Raw genomic sequence first — 15,757 nt, forward strand, 5'->3', positions numbered from 1 at the left:
ATTTGAAGGAATGAGGTAACTAGATTGCCACGGACAGTGCAGCTTGGTGTCCCAAGTGATGAAAAGGGGCACATTTATCATTTCCCTTACTAAATATTCAAAACTGTCATAACTTAACGGGTTTAGAAATCACAAAGAGAAGGTCGATCAAAGCAAATTTGAAATCCCTTGAACGAAGGTCTAATCTATCCCAAGCCAAGCCTCGGGTTGAGGAGGGTCAGCCCTAAATTAACCTGCTGGTAAATCTCGCAACCCTAAGCCAACCCAACTAACCTGATTTGCTAAATGGGGTTGGGTAGGGTTCGGTTTGGCTTGGGGCAAAAAAAAAATAGAAAAACTATATATAAAAGAAACCATTAACACATAATTCTCAAAATCACAATAAAATCAGAGGGAAGATGGTTGGGATTGGATCGGATCCAGTTGCCCAAAGCCTCAGCCCTAACCCAAACCGAAATTAAATAGGATTGACTTTTCCCAACCCTAACCCAACCCAACTCAAGAAAATGCCAACCCAGCCTGAGCTGTAATCCCAACATTGTTCCCGTCCCAAGTTGAGGCATGATAGATTAGTGGCCCAATGGATCCAACCGCATAGACAAAGTTGTACTGCTCTACACAATTTAGTAGGGTTGCAACTCGGGTCAGGCGGGTCGGGGTTTTTCCAAACCCTACCCTGCCCAAGAAATTATCTCGGGTTTGGTGTTTTTTACAAAAGCCCGAGATTCAAAAACCCGGCCCTACCCGTGATAGTTTCTCTGGTCGGGTTGGGTCGGGTTTTTTCTCATTTACGCGGAAGTATATGTTAATTTTTTTCACTTATTTCTCTAAAGGATTCATTTAGCCGACCCCAACTAGTTTTGGACAAAAGGTTTCTTGGGTTGAGTTGAGTTGTACTAAACCTACTGACACGACAATAAAAAAAATAAAAAAATAAAGAAACTAAAAATGTGTACATTATTTACTCGCCTAAAACCCTCTTGCTGAGCCATTTCCCCTCCGCTGACGAGTGCACGGGTCCTTTTTTTTCTGTCCAGTGTTTGTACTTTGTCATTATTGGCCGTGCCTTCTTCCTTTTCCTATAATCCTATCTATAGTTTGCTGTTTGAATTTTTGTGATGAGTAGAAATTTGGAAGTAGAAAACAAAGTAAAACTAGACGAAATAGCATTCGGGTCGGGTTTTTTTTTCCGTCAAACCCAACCCGACCCGAGAATAAGCTGGGTTTTTCAACATGAAACCCTACCCTACCCAAGACCCACTATTTTTAAACCCAGCTCGTGGTTTTTTCGGGTCGGGTCGATGCAGGCAGGGAAAACCCGACCCAAGTTGCAACCCTACAATTTAGAACCACTCTAGTTTCTTAGCATTTTCATTATAAACTGAAACATTCAGTACAGATGTAAATTGGGCTCAAATATGACTAAGAGCGTGATAAACTAAATATATAGCTAGAGTTCAAATTATTATATGCTTAAAACATTTGCATCATTTAAGTTTGGAAACATATAGTCCTTCAACGGAGTTGGTTCAAGTGAATCTAGCAATTGTTCCCACCTGGTCCCCCGAAAAGTATAGCATAAGCCTCACCAGGCACTTTTTCAGTAACCCCAATTTGATAGCATGATGGGGAGCTTCGAATCATCTCATGAGGAGTTTCGAGTTTGATGGAATGACCATTGCCATCTTCATCTATAAACTGCATGCCTCCAATGTAACTTGATTTCCTATATTCTTGACCGACTTCTGGCATATGGCCACTCCCCATTTCAGGCCAAGGTAATACACCATCATTATATACAACCCCTCCCCATTGAAGAAAATCAGCATAGTCAGCGAATGTAGAATTAAAGAGGGCCTTTGGTCAATAGCCCACCCTCTCTTCGCCATATAATAGCCACCAATCTTTACTCACAGGATCCTACGATAAAATGGAAAACCAAAGAGTAAAATGGATCAAATAAAAAAATTAGTATGTCAAGTGAGAAGTAATGTTTCACAAGGTGCAACTCATTTTAACTATATTATGATGCAAAATCTTTTAGCTATTGCTTTTCCATTGGCTGGACTGTAAGATTTAATAAATAAGGGATTTGAAACATCTAATGGGAGAGAATTTTTTGGCAAGACCTATCTGATAAATAATTTAGATCTTTGAACAAGTGTCACCTTCTCCTTCTCCCCAATAAGGTATACATATCATTTCCCTTTTCTTAGAAATATAATGATTGGAATTACCTTGTACACAGTGACTATAATGTAATGTTGGGTTCCATTGTAGACCGAAGATGGGGTAATGCTAGCGCCTACGGGTATGTGTTTGGAAATTTGTACAAAACCTGAGCAGAGAACATCATGGCAGCCCGTTTTTCCAAAATTATCATTCTGTAGGGATGCAGAATAAACGAAGGAAAAATCAGTAGAACATCTTAATGAATTTAAATGACAGAAAGAGTGTGTTATTGTTGAAGCATACCGTCCATCCTGTGTATAGGTGTGGGTGAAAGTCATAATAAAAGTCATTATTTACCTGGAGATTTGAAAAACTTCAAAATTAGAATACGAGAATACGAGATATGGTCTTGCATTTTTACTATGATTGATCATTTCCTAACGCTCCATTTCTTTGAACATAAAATATGTGTAAAAGAAATTGTATGGGCGTAAAATTTGTTTTATGCCCATTTTATGTCAAAAGAAACAGGTCCTAAGGGAATGACCAAACATATAAAGGACCCTATCAGCATGTTGAATATCAATGAATTATTTGATAATGTTTCAACAGTATAATAAGATCACACATGCATTTTCTGATCTTGGAATTATGATATTTTGTTAATTCTTTGCCATTAGTTACATTCAATAGATAGCTCAATCTTTTTCTAAAGAATGTATCAAACAATAATGGATAGTGGAATTAGAAAACTTACCATCCATCCAGCCTGTATCGCGTGTCTTTGCTCACTTGGTGACGCATCAAGAAGTATAACAAGAGCAGCACTATTTTGGTTGGCTATAATTTTTGGCTCCCAAACATTGAGAACTGCCCTGGATCCATATACGCCGCCATCACCTTTGAGTGTAGATTGCAATGCAAACTGAACAATAATCACATTTTTGTTATAAGTTAGCTAAGTGGCAGCAATAAACAGGCACAGAGTACAACAAACTAAATAAATCATACTATTGTTGATAAGAAAATAATGATACATTTTTAAGAGTTTCCAATCATTCGGTTACTATTTCCATTTGTATGAAAGTAGGGGTATATTTGTATGAATATCTATCTATACAAGCTCAGTAATATAAAGCTTTCGGTTGAACAAATAGTAACAAGACATAGCTATTCATCTTTACATAGAAATTAAACTCAACAACTCAGGAACAATGACTAAAATTGAGAGAAAACGTGTTGAGTTATCAGATGATTTCATTGGTTTTTCTAATTAAATTCTACAAGAATGTACATAATGTATAAAATTTGCAGATTTTGATGTATAAAACTACTTGATTTTTATTTAAGTATTGAGCGAGTAGGTCAGGTAGATTTGACACACCTCACTTTTCAAGTCCGAGTTTCCAATTATTTGAATTATTGTTGAATATAACTACTCTTTCCTCCCGTCGTAAATTTAAATTTCGAGTAAAATAGGATGATAATAAATACGACTTACATTAAAATGGCCTTGACCATTTGAAGGGGACTGAGCATTTGAAGGATATCCTTTCCCAAAATTTGGGGAAGATTTAGCCCTTATTAGGTCTTCCTTTTTAATTCTCCGAATAGGAACTGTTCCTAGCGGGCATCCTCCATTCTTGAATCCTATCTTTAATGATACATCTAATGATGAAGCTTTTTTTTATCTTTAATACCTTTTGGAAGAGATCCTAGGCTCATCTGCATAGAGACATTTTTCATCAATAAAAGTGTGGTTTTCTTTTCTTCGAAAAAAAAAGATATTTTTTCATAGACAATCGTTGTAAGTTCCCAAGTGATGTCAATGAAAAAGTTAATCACAAAATTAAGAAATAATAAATAAATGAATATATCACATAAAATATTAAGAACATAAGGAGAAAATTAAAAAACATGGATCTTATGATTCTTCAGTAAGGGATGATCAAAAGCAGGTTGTTTGTTTATATCAACACAACTAAATACCTGTCCATATCTCGCCTGCAAAAATTGTGAAAGAAAAAAGTAAACACCAATAATATTATAATATATATATATATATATATATATATATATATATATATATATATATGAGGAAAAGGATGGTGAGCTTGAGCGCACCATCCTTATGGTGCACCCTTATGGTGCACTTGAGCTCCCCAAACACATGGGTCCCACATTTTTTGTAGTGATCCAAACATTCATTTGCAAGGCCCTGTCATAGATAGGGTGTGTACAAAAAATCAGCTCCATAGGATCATCCTAACCCATCCAAAAGTGGTGGCAAAAAGTGCAGATGTATGGATATATGAGGAAAGGGATGGTGAGCTTGAGCGCACCATTCTTATGGTGCTCTTGAGCTCCCCAAACACATGGGTCCCACATTTTTTGTAGTAATCCAAACCATTCATTTGCAAGACCCTGTCATAGATAGGGTCTGTACAAAAAATCAGCTCCATATGATCATCCTAACCCATCCAAAAGTGGTGGCAAAAAGAGCAGATGTATGGACAAACAATGTCTTTGCATTTTGCCACCCACTTTTGGATGGGTTAGGATGATCCTATGGAGCTTATTTTTTGTACACACTCTATCTATGATAGGGCCTTGCAAATGAATGGTTCGGATCACCACAAAAATGTGGGACCCATGTGTTTGGGAGCTCAAGCGCACCATAAGGATGGTGCGCTCAAGCTCACCATCCTTTTCCTCTCTCTCTCTCTCTCTCTCTCTCTCTCTCTCTCTCTATATATATATATATATATATATATATATATATATATATATATATATATATATATATATATATATATATATATATATAAGGTCAGGGATACCTCATAAAACTTTTCGTGGCTAGTCTGTCGCATGTGAGACCAGCCACCTCGTGAATGGAGAGAACAGTTGCCTTCTGAGATGGACGCTAGCAATTCCCATATATATTGAGTTATATTATATGTAGCAATTCCCAAATATATATATATATATATATATATATATATATAGAGGAAACTGTTGGTGAGCTTAAGCGCACCAAACTTATGGTGCGCTTAAGCTCCCCAATCACATGTGTCCCACATGTTCTGTGGTGATCCAAACCATTCATTTGCAAGGCCTTATCATAGATAGGGGGTGTACCAAAAATCAGCTCCATAGGATCATCCTAACCCCTCCATTTGTGGAGGACAAAAATGGGGCAGATTTGTGTCTGTCCATTTTTGTCCTCCACAAATGGAGGGGTTAGGATGATCCTATGGAGCTGATTTTTGGTACACTCCCCATCTATGTAAGGGACTTTCAAATGAATGCTTTGGATCATCCTAACAAAGTGGGCCCCCATGTGATTGGGCGCTTAAGCTCACCATAAGTTTGGTGAGCTTAAGCGCACCAACAGTTTCATATATATATATATGAGGAAAGTGTCTCTAGTCTCTCCCCTAGATAAGCTTATCTACTCCTCCCTTTAAAAAAACACAGTGGGCCCACGCTGTTTGGATGATCCAAAGCATTCATTTGATAGGTCCTAACATAGATAGGGTGTGCCCAAAAAATCAGCACCAAAGGGTCATCCTAGAACTTCGTTTTGTGGTGCCTTGTGGTACCCAGAATGGACACATATAAACGTCCACGTTTATATGCGTCCATTTTGGACACGGTGTGCCCAACAAAATGAAGTTCTAGGATGATCCTTTGGTGCTGATTTTTTGGGCACACCCTATCTATGTTAGGACCTATCAAATGAATGCTTTGGATCATCCAAACAGCGTGGGCCCACTGTGTTTTTTTAAAGGGAGGAGTAGATAAGCTTATCTAGGGGAGAGACTAGAGACACTTTCCTCTATATATATATATATATATATATATATATATATATATATATACAAACACACACACAATATATATATATATATACACACACACAATATATATATGGCGATGATACACATAATGTGTGTGTGTGTGTGTGTGTGTGTGTGTGTGAGAGAGAGAGAGAGAGAGAGAGAGAGAGAGAAGAGAGAGGAAAATGATGGTGAGCTTGAGCGCACCATCCTTATGATGCACTCGAGCTCCCAAATACATGGGTCCCACATTTTTGTGGTGATTCAAACCATTCACTTGCAAGGCCCTATCATAGATAGGGTGTGTACCAAAAATCAGCTACATAAGATCATCCTAACCCATCCAAAAGTGGGTGGCAAAATGGACAGACACTATTTGTCCACAAATCTGCCCATTTTTGCCACCTACTTTTGGATGCGTTAGGATGATCCTATGGAGCTGATTTTTGGTACACACCCTATCTATGATAGGGCCTTGCAAATGAATGGTTTGGATCACCACAAAAAATGTGGGACCCATGTGTTTGGGGAGCTCTAGCGCACCATAAGGATGGTGCGCTCAAGCTCACCATAAGGATCGCTCAAGCTCACCATCTGTTTCCTCTCTCTCTCTCTCTCTCTCTATATATATATATATATATATATATATATATATATATATATATATATAGAGAGAGAGAGAGAGAGAGAAAACGGTTCCTACACATATGTGTAGAGAGTTCTCTACACACCAGCTTAACAGCTTAAAATACAGTGGGGGCCCACATTGTTTGGTTGATCCAAGCCATCCATTTTAAAGGCCCTCATATAGATAGGCTGTCTACAAAAAATCAGATCCATAGGATCATCCCAACCCTACGATTTGTGGAGGTAAAATGGATGTCTTTAAACCTTCACAAATTAGTCCATTTTTTGCCTCCACAGTTCGAATGGTTAGGATGATCCTATGGATCTGATTTTTTGTGGACACCCTAACTATGTGAGGGCCTTAAAAATGAATGGTTTGAATCACCCAAATAATGTGGCCCCCACTGTATTTTAAGCTAGTGTGTAGCTAACTTATCTACACATGTGTGGACACCCTATATATACGGTTCCTACACACATGTGTAGATAAGTTATCTACACACTAGCTTAAAATACAGTGGAAACCACATTATTTGGGTGATCCAAACCATTCATTTTTAAGGCCCTCACATAGATAGGGTGTCCACAAAAAATCAGATCCATAGGATCATCCTAACCATTCGAACTGTGGAGGCAAAAAATGGACTAATTTGTGAAGGTTTAAAGACATCCATTTTACCTCCACAAATCGTAGGGTTGGGATGATCCTATGGATCTGATTTTTTGTAGACAGCCTATCTATGTGAGGGCCTTTAAAATGGATGGCTTGGGTCACCCAAACAATGTGGGCCCCCACTGTATTTTAAGCTGGTGTGTAGAGAACTCTCTACACATATGTGTAGGAACTGTTTTCTCATATATAAATATATATCATTTTCAAATGCTAAAGAAATAGTGATACCTTAATGGTCTTGACTGCTGGTTTATTGATAATTTTCAGTTGTCTCTCAAGCTCCAAATCCTCTTCTTTGGACATACTTATACTCCCTCTTCCTTCCGCAGCAATGCCAATGGTACCAAGAGAAAGTAGTAGAAAAAGTAACAAAAGCATTTCCTTCAAACTCATAGTCCTATGATTAAGAAACTCCTCTATCAAAGCCATGGAATGCAGTTCGGCTATGTGAGATGCTGTATTTATAATCACTAGAGATAAGGATATGTTTGGGAACCAATGTATTTTTGGAAAAAAAGTGTTAAAAAGGCAACGAAATATAAAGCAAGATTATTGCTTTTTATAGTGGTAAGAGATGTTGGATTAGCATGGATTCCATATATTTGAGGAGAGACCCGTGTAAGAAAAAATCATAGTATCAGCATGGATATCATATATTTGATGGTTTGAAGATTTAAGGATAAGGATAATTTAAAACAAACCTTAGGAGAGATTCACAGTTATTCTCATACATTTGATGCTGTGAAAATATAAGGATAAAGATAATTCAAAATAAATCTTTGGAGAGAGTCGCAGTTATTCTCACTTAATTGGAGAAAATAAAAAGAAAGAAAGAGAGATGTTAGAAATTTTAAATTAAATCAAAGTTGAAAAGTCAAAGATGCTCTTTTCTTTAGATTAAAATTTAGAGGGAAGATTCAAATTAAAATTTCCCTCTCTTATTTTGAAAACAAAAGACTTTGTTTGAATGGGGACTTGAACCCAAGGCCTTGATGTGTGTGTTTGAAAAAGGGTTCTCATCTACAAGCAAAATCAAATAGTCTCACTTTGCTTTGGAAGAAAATTCTACTCATCCATATAAGATGGAGAGTTGGAGAAAGGCTTGGGCCTTCAAGGGCTTTAGAATTTGTTGGATCCTAGGCTTTTAGAAGTGCATAAGTCCATGTTCAAAACACACACACGCCTCGATGGGCCGGACCGTGGCTGTGGTCCCCAATTAAAGTATCTTTTTAGTGCCCAAAATTCTATTTAATTTTTCCCATTAAATTAAAACAGTTTTAATCTCCCCACGGTTTTGGTATTAGCACTCTTATTAAGTGCCCAATTAAGTGGATGACCCGTTTCATATCCAACAGTCATATTTGTAACTATTGGGAGGAAAACATTTAAGGCACTAATGGGTAGTTAATCTTTTCCCAACGGTTGTGGACCCCGATCCGAGAGAGAGGCGGGGAACGGGCCCCACGCTAAGTCTCAGGATCATCCACGTGAATGGAGAGCTCTGCCAAGGAACTCTCGAAAGAAGTGCCTCTCACAGCATGAGTGGCGATATAAAAGGTGAGATACCTCTCGATTCGGGGACTAGCCCAGATTCGAGGCGTACCTTAAACAAAGAAGAGTCGCCATCCAAGGAAAAAAAGCAAATGGGCCCTGGATCCCATACTATGCTCTGTTACAACGGATAACCAGAGATATAAAATAGGGTTCGTGCCTGGTTACGAATTCGGAAGGTCTAAAGAGCACCTCATCCGCTCAAGTGCAAACACCTGGTCTCTTATGCCATTTACTTAATAATTTTGAAGAGCTTTGGGCGAAAATCATATGAAATGAGAATGAATATCTCCGAGAAGACGTCTATCTAATCATGCATGTCTCGGAGATGAAATCAAAGGCACGCAAGATAAAATAAAAGAAACATGTGTCACCTAAGCATAGCTAGGTTATAAGTGACATGCCTAATGGGTGTCTAAGTTCTGATGAACAAACACATGCATGACACCCCAAAAAAGTATAAGGTATGCGCAATAAAGTAAGAAAACACTGCAAAACATAGAAAATGACTCGATATCATACAACCCTAAAACTCTAATCTATACCTAGGCCCGAGTCTTTAGATGATCTGATGTTCATCCAAAGAAGCCTACGTATCCCCGCCCCCACGAGAATCAAGGCAACGTAGTTCTTCGCACCTATTCTAAGCTATGATGCCTAAGACATCTAGATCTCTATCCTAGACTCGATCTAAAAGACCAGACTAGTTCTTAAAGCTTCTTATGCGATTATTTAAATTCCAATGGATTGTAGATTTTAGGATACCCTATATGCCCTAACTAAATGCAGGTTAGCCCTAAGCTAATGCAGGTGGTTCCTATAATCTATGTGTAGCTAGGCTGTATATCCTGAAGAAAACAGTAGGATCTATCGCATCTTAGACCTAGTCATCAATTGGCGATGTGGATCGCCAACTGACCGGACGGAGGCGTAAAACTCCTAGCTAGGACTCACTCCTAACTCTAACACAAACAAATAAAACACACAACAAACAAACAACGAACGAGGGAGCAACTCCCGACTCAAAAACTCTCTAACTAGGACAACCTCCTAACTCTAGAGGAAGATCCTTTCAAAAAAACAATATTTTGAAAGATTTTTGGTATTTTTTCTTTAAATGGGTAAATGATTTATTTACAAAGGTTTGGCTGGACCTGGGATGTGGATCCCAAGCTGCACTACGTACCTCGTGGAAGAGGATCAAGCCAACGTAGTTCGGAACAGATTTCCTAACTACTCCTAATGACTCAAGATTTTTGAGATTTTTTGGTTTTTTAGATGTTTTTGTTGTTTTTAAGTGTTTTTGACTCAAGGGAGACAAATCCTATCATCATAAAGGGGAGGACAGACTCCTGATATCCCGCAAAGGTTGGACAGCATCCTATGCTTTACGGGGGAAAAGAACAGAAACACAGCTTTGCAAGGGTTGGACAGCATCCTATACCTTGCAAGAGCGGATAGAAAAACACAAGATTTGATGAGAGGTTGGATAAAATCCTAACCCCTATGATGATAGGACTGACTCTGAAAATAGGATTCTAAGAAGAAGGTGCTAATGAGACAAAGCCTGTCTCCTAAAAGAAAAAGAGATAAAGAAGGGTGCTAGTGAGACTATCAAGCTGATAAAACTCACAAGTAATGAGGAAAAAGAAACCTTGTGCATATTTGGCAAAGGTAAAATAACCAGCCGGGCCGGACAGCTACCTAGCCCTAGGGTGCAACAAATGTGCAACCCAATACCCATAAGGGTAAGGGGTATGTTGCCAAGCCGAGTAGGATGTTCTCCCAAAACCAAATGATGCACAAAGAGGAGGTTTAGCAAGAAAATGAGACTAGGTAAGTCTCTTAGACACAGAGGTAGGATAAAGAAAAATACTAACAAGGAAAAAGAGACCTTGTGCATATTTGGCAAAGGTAAAACACCCAGCCGGGCCGGACAGCTACCTAGCCCTAGGGTGCAACAAATGTGCAACCCAATACCCATAAGGGTAAGGGGTATGATGCCAAGCCGAGCAAGGTGTTCTTCCAAAAACCAAGAGACGCACAAAGATGAGGTTTAGAAAGAAAAATGAGATTGTGAGAGACTCCTAAACAAAAAGATAAGCTCCAAGAGAGGTGCTGACGAGACACGGCATGTCTCCTAAGGATGGACTCACTAACGAGACAAAGCTTGTCTCTAAAGGATACAACTTTCTCTGTCTGAGACATAGCCTGTCTCCCTGAGAGGGCTCTAGAGAACTCTTTCATTGCCCTTGCAATGAATGGATTTCTAATTTCTAGGGGATACACACCATAAAGACTTGGATAAGTCTTTAAATAAATAAGAGGAGTGCTATTTGGACTAAGCGAGTCCCCTAAGGATGGGCTTAGGCTAGCGCCTTCATCGCCCTTGCAACGAGAGGGATTCTAATATCTAAAGAATCTTAACAGAAATCTATAAGACTGTGTTAGTCTATCAAAAAGAGAAGAAAAGGCTATCAGATAATCGCAAATTTTATTCTAAAAATAAATCAATTGCCAAGCAAAGAAAAATATACAATCTAATAGCAATCATAAAATGATAAATAACATTAATTAGTCCAGACCAGCCGCTGGATAGCCTAATAAAGTAAAAACAACATCAAACACTTCAAAACCATCCACAAACCCCAATACGGGGACTCCAATGAAATCAGATGATGCCAAAGTAATCATCTGATATCATATACACATGATAATATTTCTAATCCCGCCTTGAGATCAGACAGTACTCATGTCGATGATATCGAATAGAGTAGTCATCTGATCTCCTCCTTCCTATTAACAATTCATTTAAATAATAAGGAATGAATATAATAAGCTTTGAGATAATCTCACCTGAACAACCCATTTATTACCGTCTTCGAACCCTAACTCAAAGTTTAGTATGAAAGAGAAGTAATAAATTTCCAACAGATTATAGAAACACATTAAATGATATTTTCAATTTGTACAAATTTTAATACATAACAGGGCATCAACTTGTGCAGATTCAAATGTAAAAACTGTGAGAGTGAAATTTAAGCAGATTTGTGCAAATAGTGGGGCCGATGAGACAAAGCCTATCTCCAAAAGGGGTTTGATTTTTCTGAGACACAGCTTGTCTCCTAAGAGAAAGCTCTAGATGACTCTTTCATTGCCCTTGCAATGAAAGGACAAATTCTAAAGGTTTCTAAAGACTATGTAAGTCTATAGAGAGTGAAGAAGAAAGAAGGGGGGACTACAATGACCAGGTAAATCCATCTAGAGATGGGCTTGGGCTATCGCCTTCATCGCCCTAGCAATGATAAGGCTACTAAATGACAACAGCAGGTTGGATCAAGGGGAAATTGTGTTTAATTCTTCAAGGTTTTGATCATCTCCAACCAATGCTTCCATACTAGAAGATCTACAAGTAAAGTAGAACACTGCACTCATCATAGAATCAATGAGCACCACGAAGGAATACATAATCACCAACAGAGGTCCCTCCCATATCCTGGAAGACCCGTCTCCATATTCCAGAGTCTTCACTCGATGCTCAAACAACCCCTCTACAAAAGCCATCCCGATCGAGGATCTAAGAAATATCAGAAGCCCCACATGAGTCTGACCCTTTATCAGAAAAACTGACCTAACTAAAACCTGTGGTCCTGATACCTCTTCCAAAACAGGTATGACACTGGCAAGACTACAGACAATAATCGCATGAACGAAAACCACTTAAAATACAACTGCCACTACAAATGCGGGGTAGAGAATTAGCTCCGAAGGAAAACCTAACATTGCAAATGTGTTGCAGACAGTGACCAAGAGAACGAGAAACAAGACTAGGCAACCCACAACCATCATACACACTCATAGATATGTTGAAAATACATGCCTCCAGATTTTGATAACAACAGCAAAGAACTTGGAAGTAACAACCTTTCTACTAGAATATGTGCAGGCTACTGAGTAGACAATCGTGACTTTGGATAACAGAGAGAATGAGATGAATAGAGGGAAACAGAATATGCGGGAGACAACCATTTCGGATAAACGTTGGCAGGACCGCTTGACTATATGATTCAAAGGAAGTCCACTCGACCAAGCGATCAACAAAAATCTAATGGATAATCTCTTTACAAAGGACTGATTGACTAGTGAATTTGAGAGGATGATTGCAGATATGGGGCAAATAAGCACTGCCACTATTACCACGAAACCTATGGAATTGAAACGAAGGATCCTAATGGTTTCTCCCAAGATCTCCAGTGCATTCATTGAGTAAAAACGCTGGCCAGAACCAAAGCTCTGCGGGATACCACATCCAGAGAGTTCGAATTTCGGGCTCTGTAACCCTGATTCTTCAGATCTTTCATTTTCCGAAGAATCCAAAGCAACTCTACAAATATTTCCACTAGAAACCTCCATCTTTTACAAGATCTTCACAATCCAAAGTATATTTCAAACATACACCAGAAGCTTCTGTAGAATCAAACGCTTAATTTACATTAGCTGACTCTCAACATAACGAATTCTTGCTTCTCGGAAAGATTTCTCACTATGTATATCCAATTTGTCTAAACAAACTTCCAGTACCCAAGAACATCGAAGAAACTCTCCATTTACAAGATCTATGGAGGATTCAACAAAAATGCAGATAGAGATCGATAAAATCTCCGTATTCAAATTTACATCACACGGCAAGGAAAAGAATATAAAAAAGCATGAAAACGAGATTTATACGATGTCCTGTTCAAAAAAAATGCGTAAGATCTAAAAAAAAATTTCAACGAGAATTGCAGGTAAAAAAAAAAGAAAAAAGAACCAGATCTGGAGAAGAGAATGACCTGATTTTCTTTTTTACGAATTCAATGCAAGATCTGATTCCCTTACTCTTCCACCGTGATAGCCAATCGAAGAACTCTAATTCCCGGAGCACACCGGAGAAGATGATCGGAACACACTTTCTCTCTCTTTCTTTCTCACAGATCTAGTAAACTTGTGGGAAAAGATGATCGGCCGGAGCTCAAGCTCACCGGAGGAGGTGGATTTGCCGGAGAAGAAAGGAAGAGAGATTAGGGTTTAGGAATTTAGGGAAAATTACAAATCTAGGAATTTCAGAGGAGCTAGGGTTTAGATCTTGATAATAGAATAGGTTACAAAGGTTTGTGGAAGAAGAATCTGATCAAAAACTGATCGTAATCTCACCGGATTTCGATCGGAAAAGAAGCATGAAGGATTAGGTTTTCTCAGCTGAAGTTAGAGTTACAGAGTAATGGCTGAAGAGGATAGTCGGACATCATGGTGAAAATAAACGAAATTCCAGTCACCTTGCCGGAGAAAATGGATCATGACCGGAGCTTCGCCGGAAAACAAACGGAGAAGAAGAGGGAAATGGATCTCGGGATTTCGAAAATTCCAGATCTGGAAAAATTCTCTTCCCTTCTAAACGAAATTTTTTTATCTTTATAGGCAAAAAGGAAATTGATAACGGCACTACTATTTGATAATTGCACAAATGCGCGAATCTGACCGGATGATTCACCCCCTTACAGCTTGATAACTGCACTAACTCCGCTTGTCTTTTCTGAATTTTTTTGGCGAAACTTTCTGAAATTTTGCGAGGATTTTTCTGAGGTTATAAGGCTTCTAAAAATGTATTCATGGGCACTTAGGGGCTTGATTTGGTTTGGTTTTTTCTAAAATACAAGGTTTTTGGGGTAAATCAAGGAAACAATGCGGGCCACCTTCTCCTTGCACTACACATATCTTCTCAATCTGCTCGCTAAGCAAACGAACCCTGATCTCGATGAAATTTTGCAGGGGGGAAGAGAAAACCATAATCCAACCTAGGGTGAAGCTTGGGACCTTAACTCATTCATTTGATGGGGTTTAGGTCAAACTTGAAAGGTTTAGAGCACAGTCAAAATGGGGTGTCTACAGATGCCCCTCTTTGGCAGAGCGTGTTTGTCACGCGAATGTCAAAGCTGAACAGACAGCACATTTTGACTGGCCTAAAATTAAAGAGTTGTAAAATTTTTGATTTTTGATTTTTAAAAATGTTATCTACAAGATACATGGTGAAATAGCCTTTCACCAGACTCTGACTCTGCAAACGCTGGTGAGATAGCCTCTCTCCAACTCTTAACTCAGTACATATTGACGAGATAGCCTCTCTTGCAAAACATTAAATGACAGATTTGATTGTAAATGATCTTGAAATTTGGAGAGAAAATGGATTTGAATGCCGTGTAGAAACGGACTTGAATGCCATGTGAAAATGGACTTGAAATGACTTTGGATGCCGTGTGAAAACGGACTTTGAATGCTATGTGAAAATGTACTTGAATGCCATGTGAAAATGGACTTCAAATGACTTTGAATGCCGTGTGAAAACGGACTTTGAATGCCATGTGAAAATGGACTTGAATGCCAAATGGTGAAAGAAATGACCAAACTCCAAATCGCGGAGCTATTGGCGAAAACAACTTTTAAAATCTTTCAAATGGTGAAAGAAAAGACCAAACTCCAAATCGCGGAGCCATTGGCGAAAACAACTTTTAAAATCTTTCAAATGGTGAAAGAAAAGACCAAACTCCAAATCACAGAGCCATTGGCGAAAATAGCTTTTAAAATCTTTCAAATGGTGAAAGAAAAGACCAAACTCCAAATCACGGAGCCATTGGCGAAAACAGCTTTTAAAATCTTTCAAATGGTGAAAGAAATGACCAAACTCCAAATCGCGGAGCCATTAGCGAAAACAGCTTTTAAAATCTTTCAAATGGTAAAAGAAATAACCAAACTCCAAATCGCGGAGCCATTGGCGAAAACAGCTTTTAAAATCTTTCAAATGGTGAAAGAAATAACCAAACTCCAAATCGCGGAGCCATTGGCGAAAACAGCTTTT

The 15,757-nt window shown here is 38.5% G+C and overlaps 1 long non-coding RNA gene and 1 pseudogene across 2 annotated transcripts; both read right to left on the bottom strand.

Moving 5' to 3' along the window:
- Positions 1-1,419: 1,419 nt before the first annotated feature.
- Positions 1,420-14,287, bottom strand: LOC143889532 (uncharacterized). Of its 2 annotated transcripts, XR_013254851.1 has the most exons (6): positions 13,698-14,287; positions 3,674-3,897; positions 2,930-3,097; positions 2,476-2,529; positions 2,339-2,384; positions 1,420-1,920 (listed from the first exon to the last, which is right to left on the bottom strand). It is a non-coding gene; the product is annotated as an uncharacterized LOC143889532 (long non-coding RNA). The 2 variants fall into 2 exon arrangements; XR_013254850.1 differs by lacking the exon at positions 3,674-3,897.
- On the bottom strand, positions 12,143-13,669 carry LOC143889531 (uncharacterized; annotated as a pseudogene).
- Positions 14,288-15,757: the final 1,470 nt, after the last annotated feature.

Source organism: Tasmannia lanceolata, unplaced genomic scaffold, assembly GCF_043159265.1.
Source record: "Tasmannia lanceolata isolate RefF3 unplaced genomic scaffold, GAP_Taslan_0.1 ptg000013l, whole genome shotgun sequence".
NCBI lineage: Eukaryota > Viridiplantae > Streptophyta > Magnoliopsida > Canellales > Winteraceae > Tasmannia > Tasmannia lanceolata.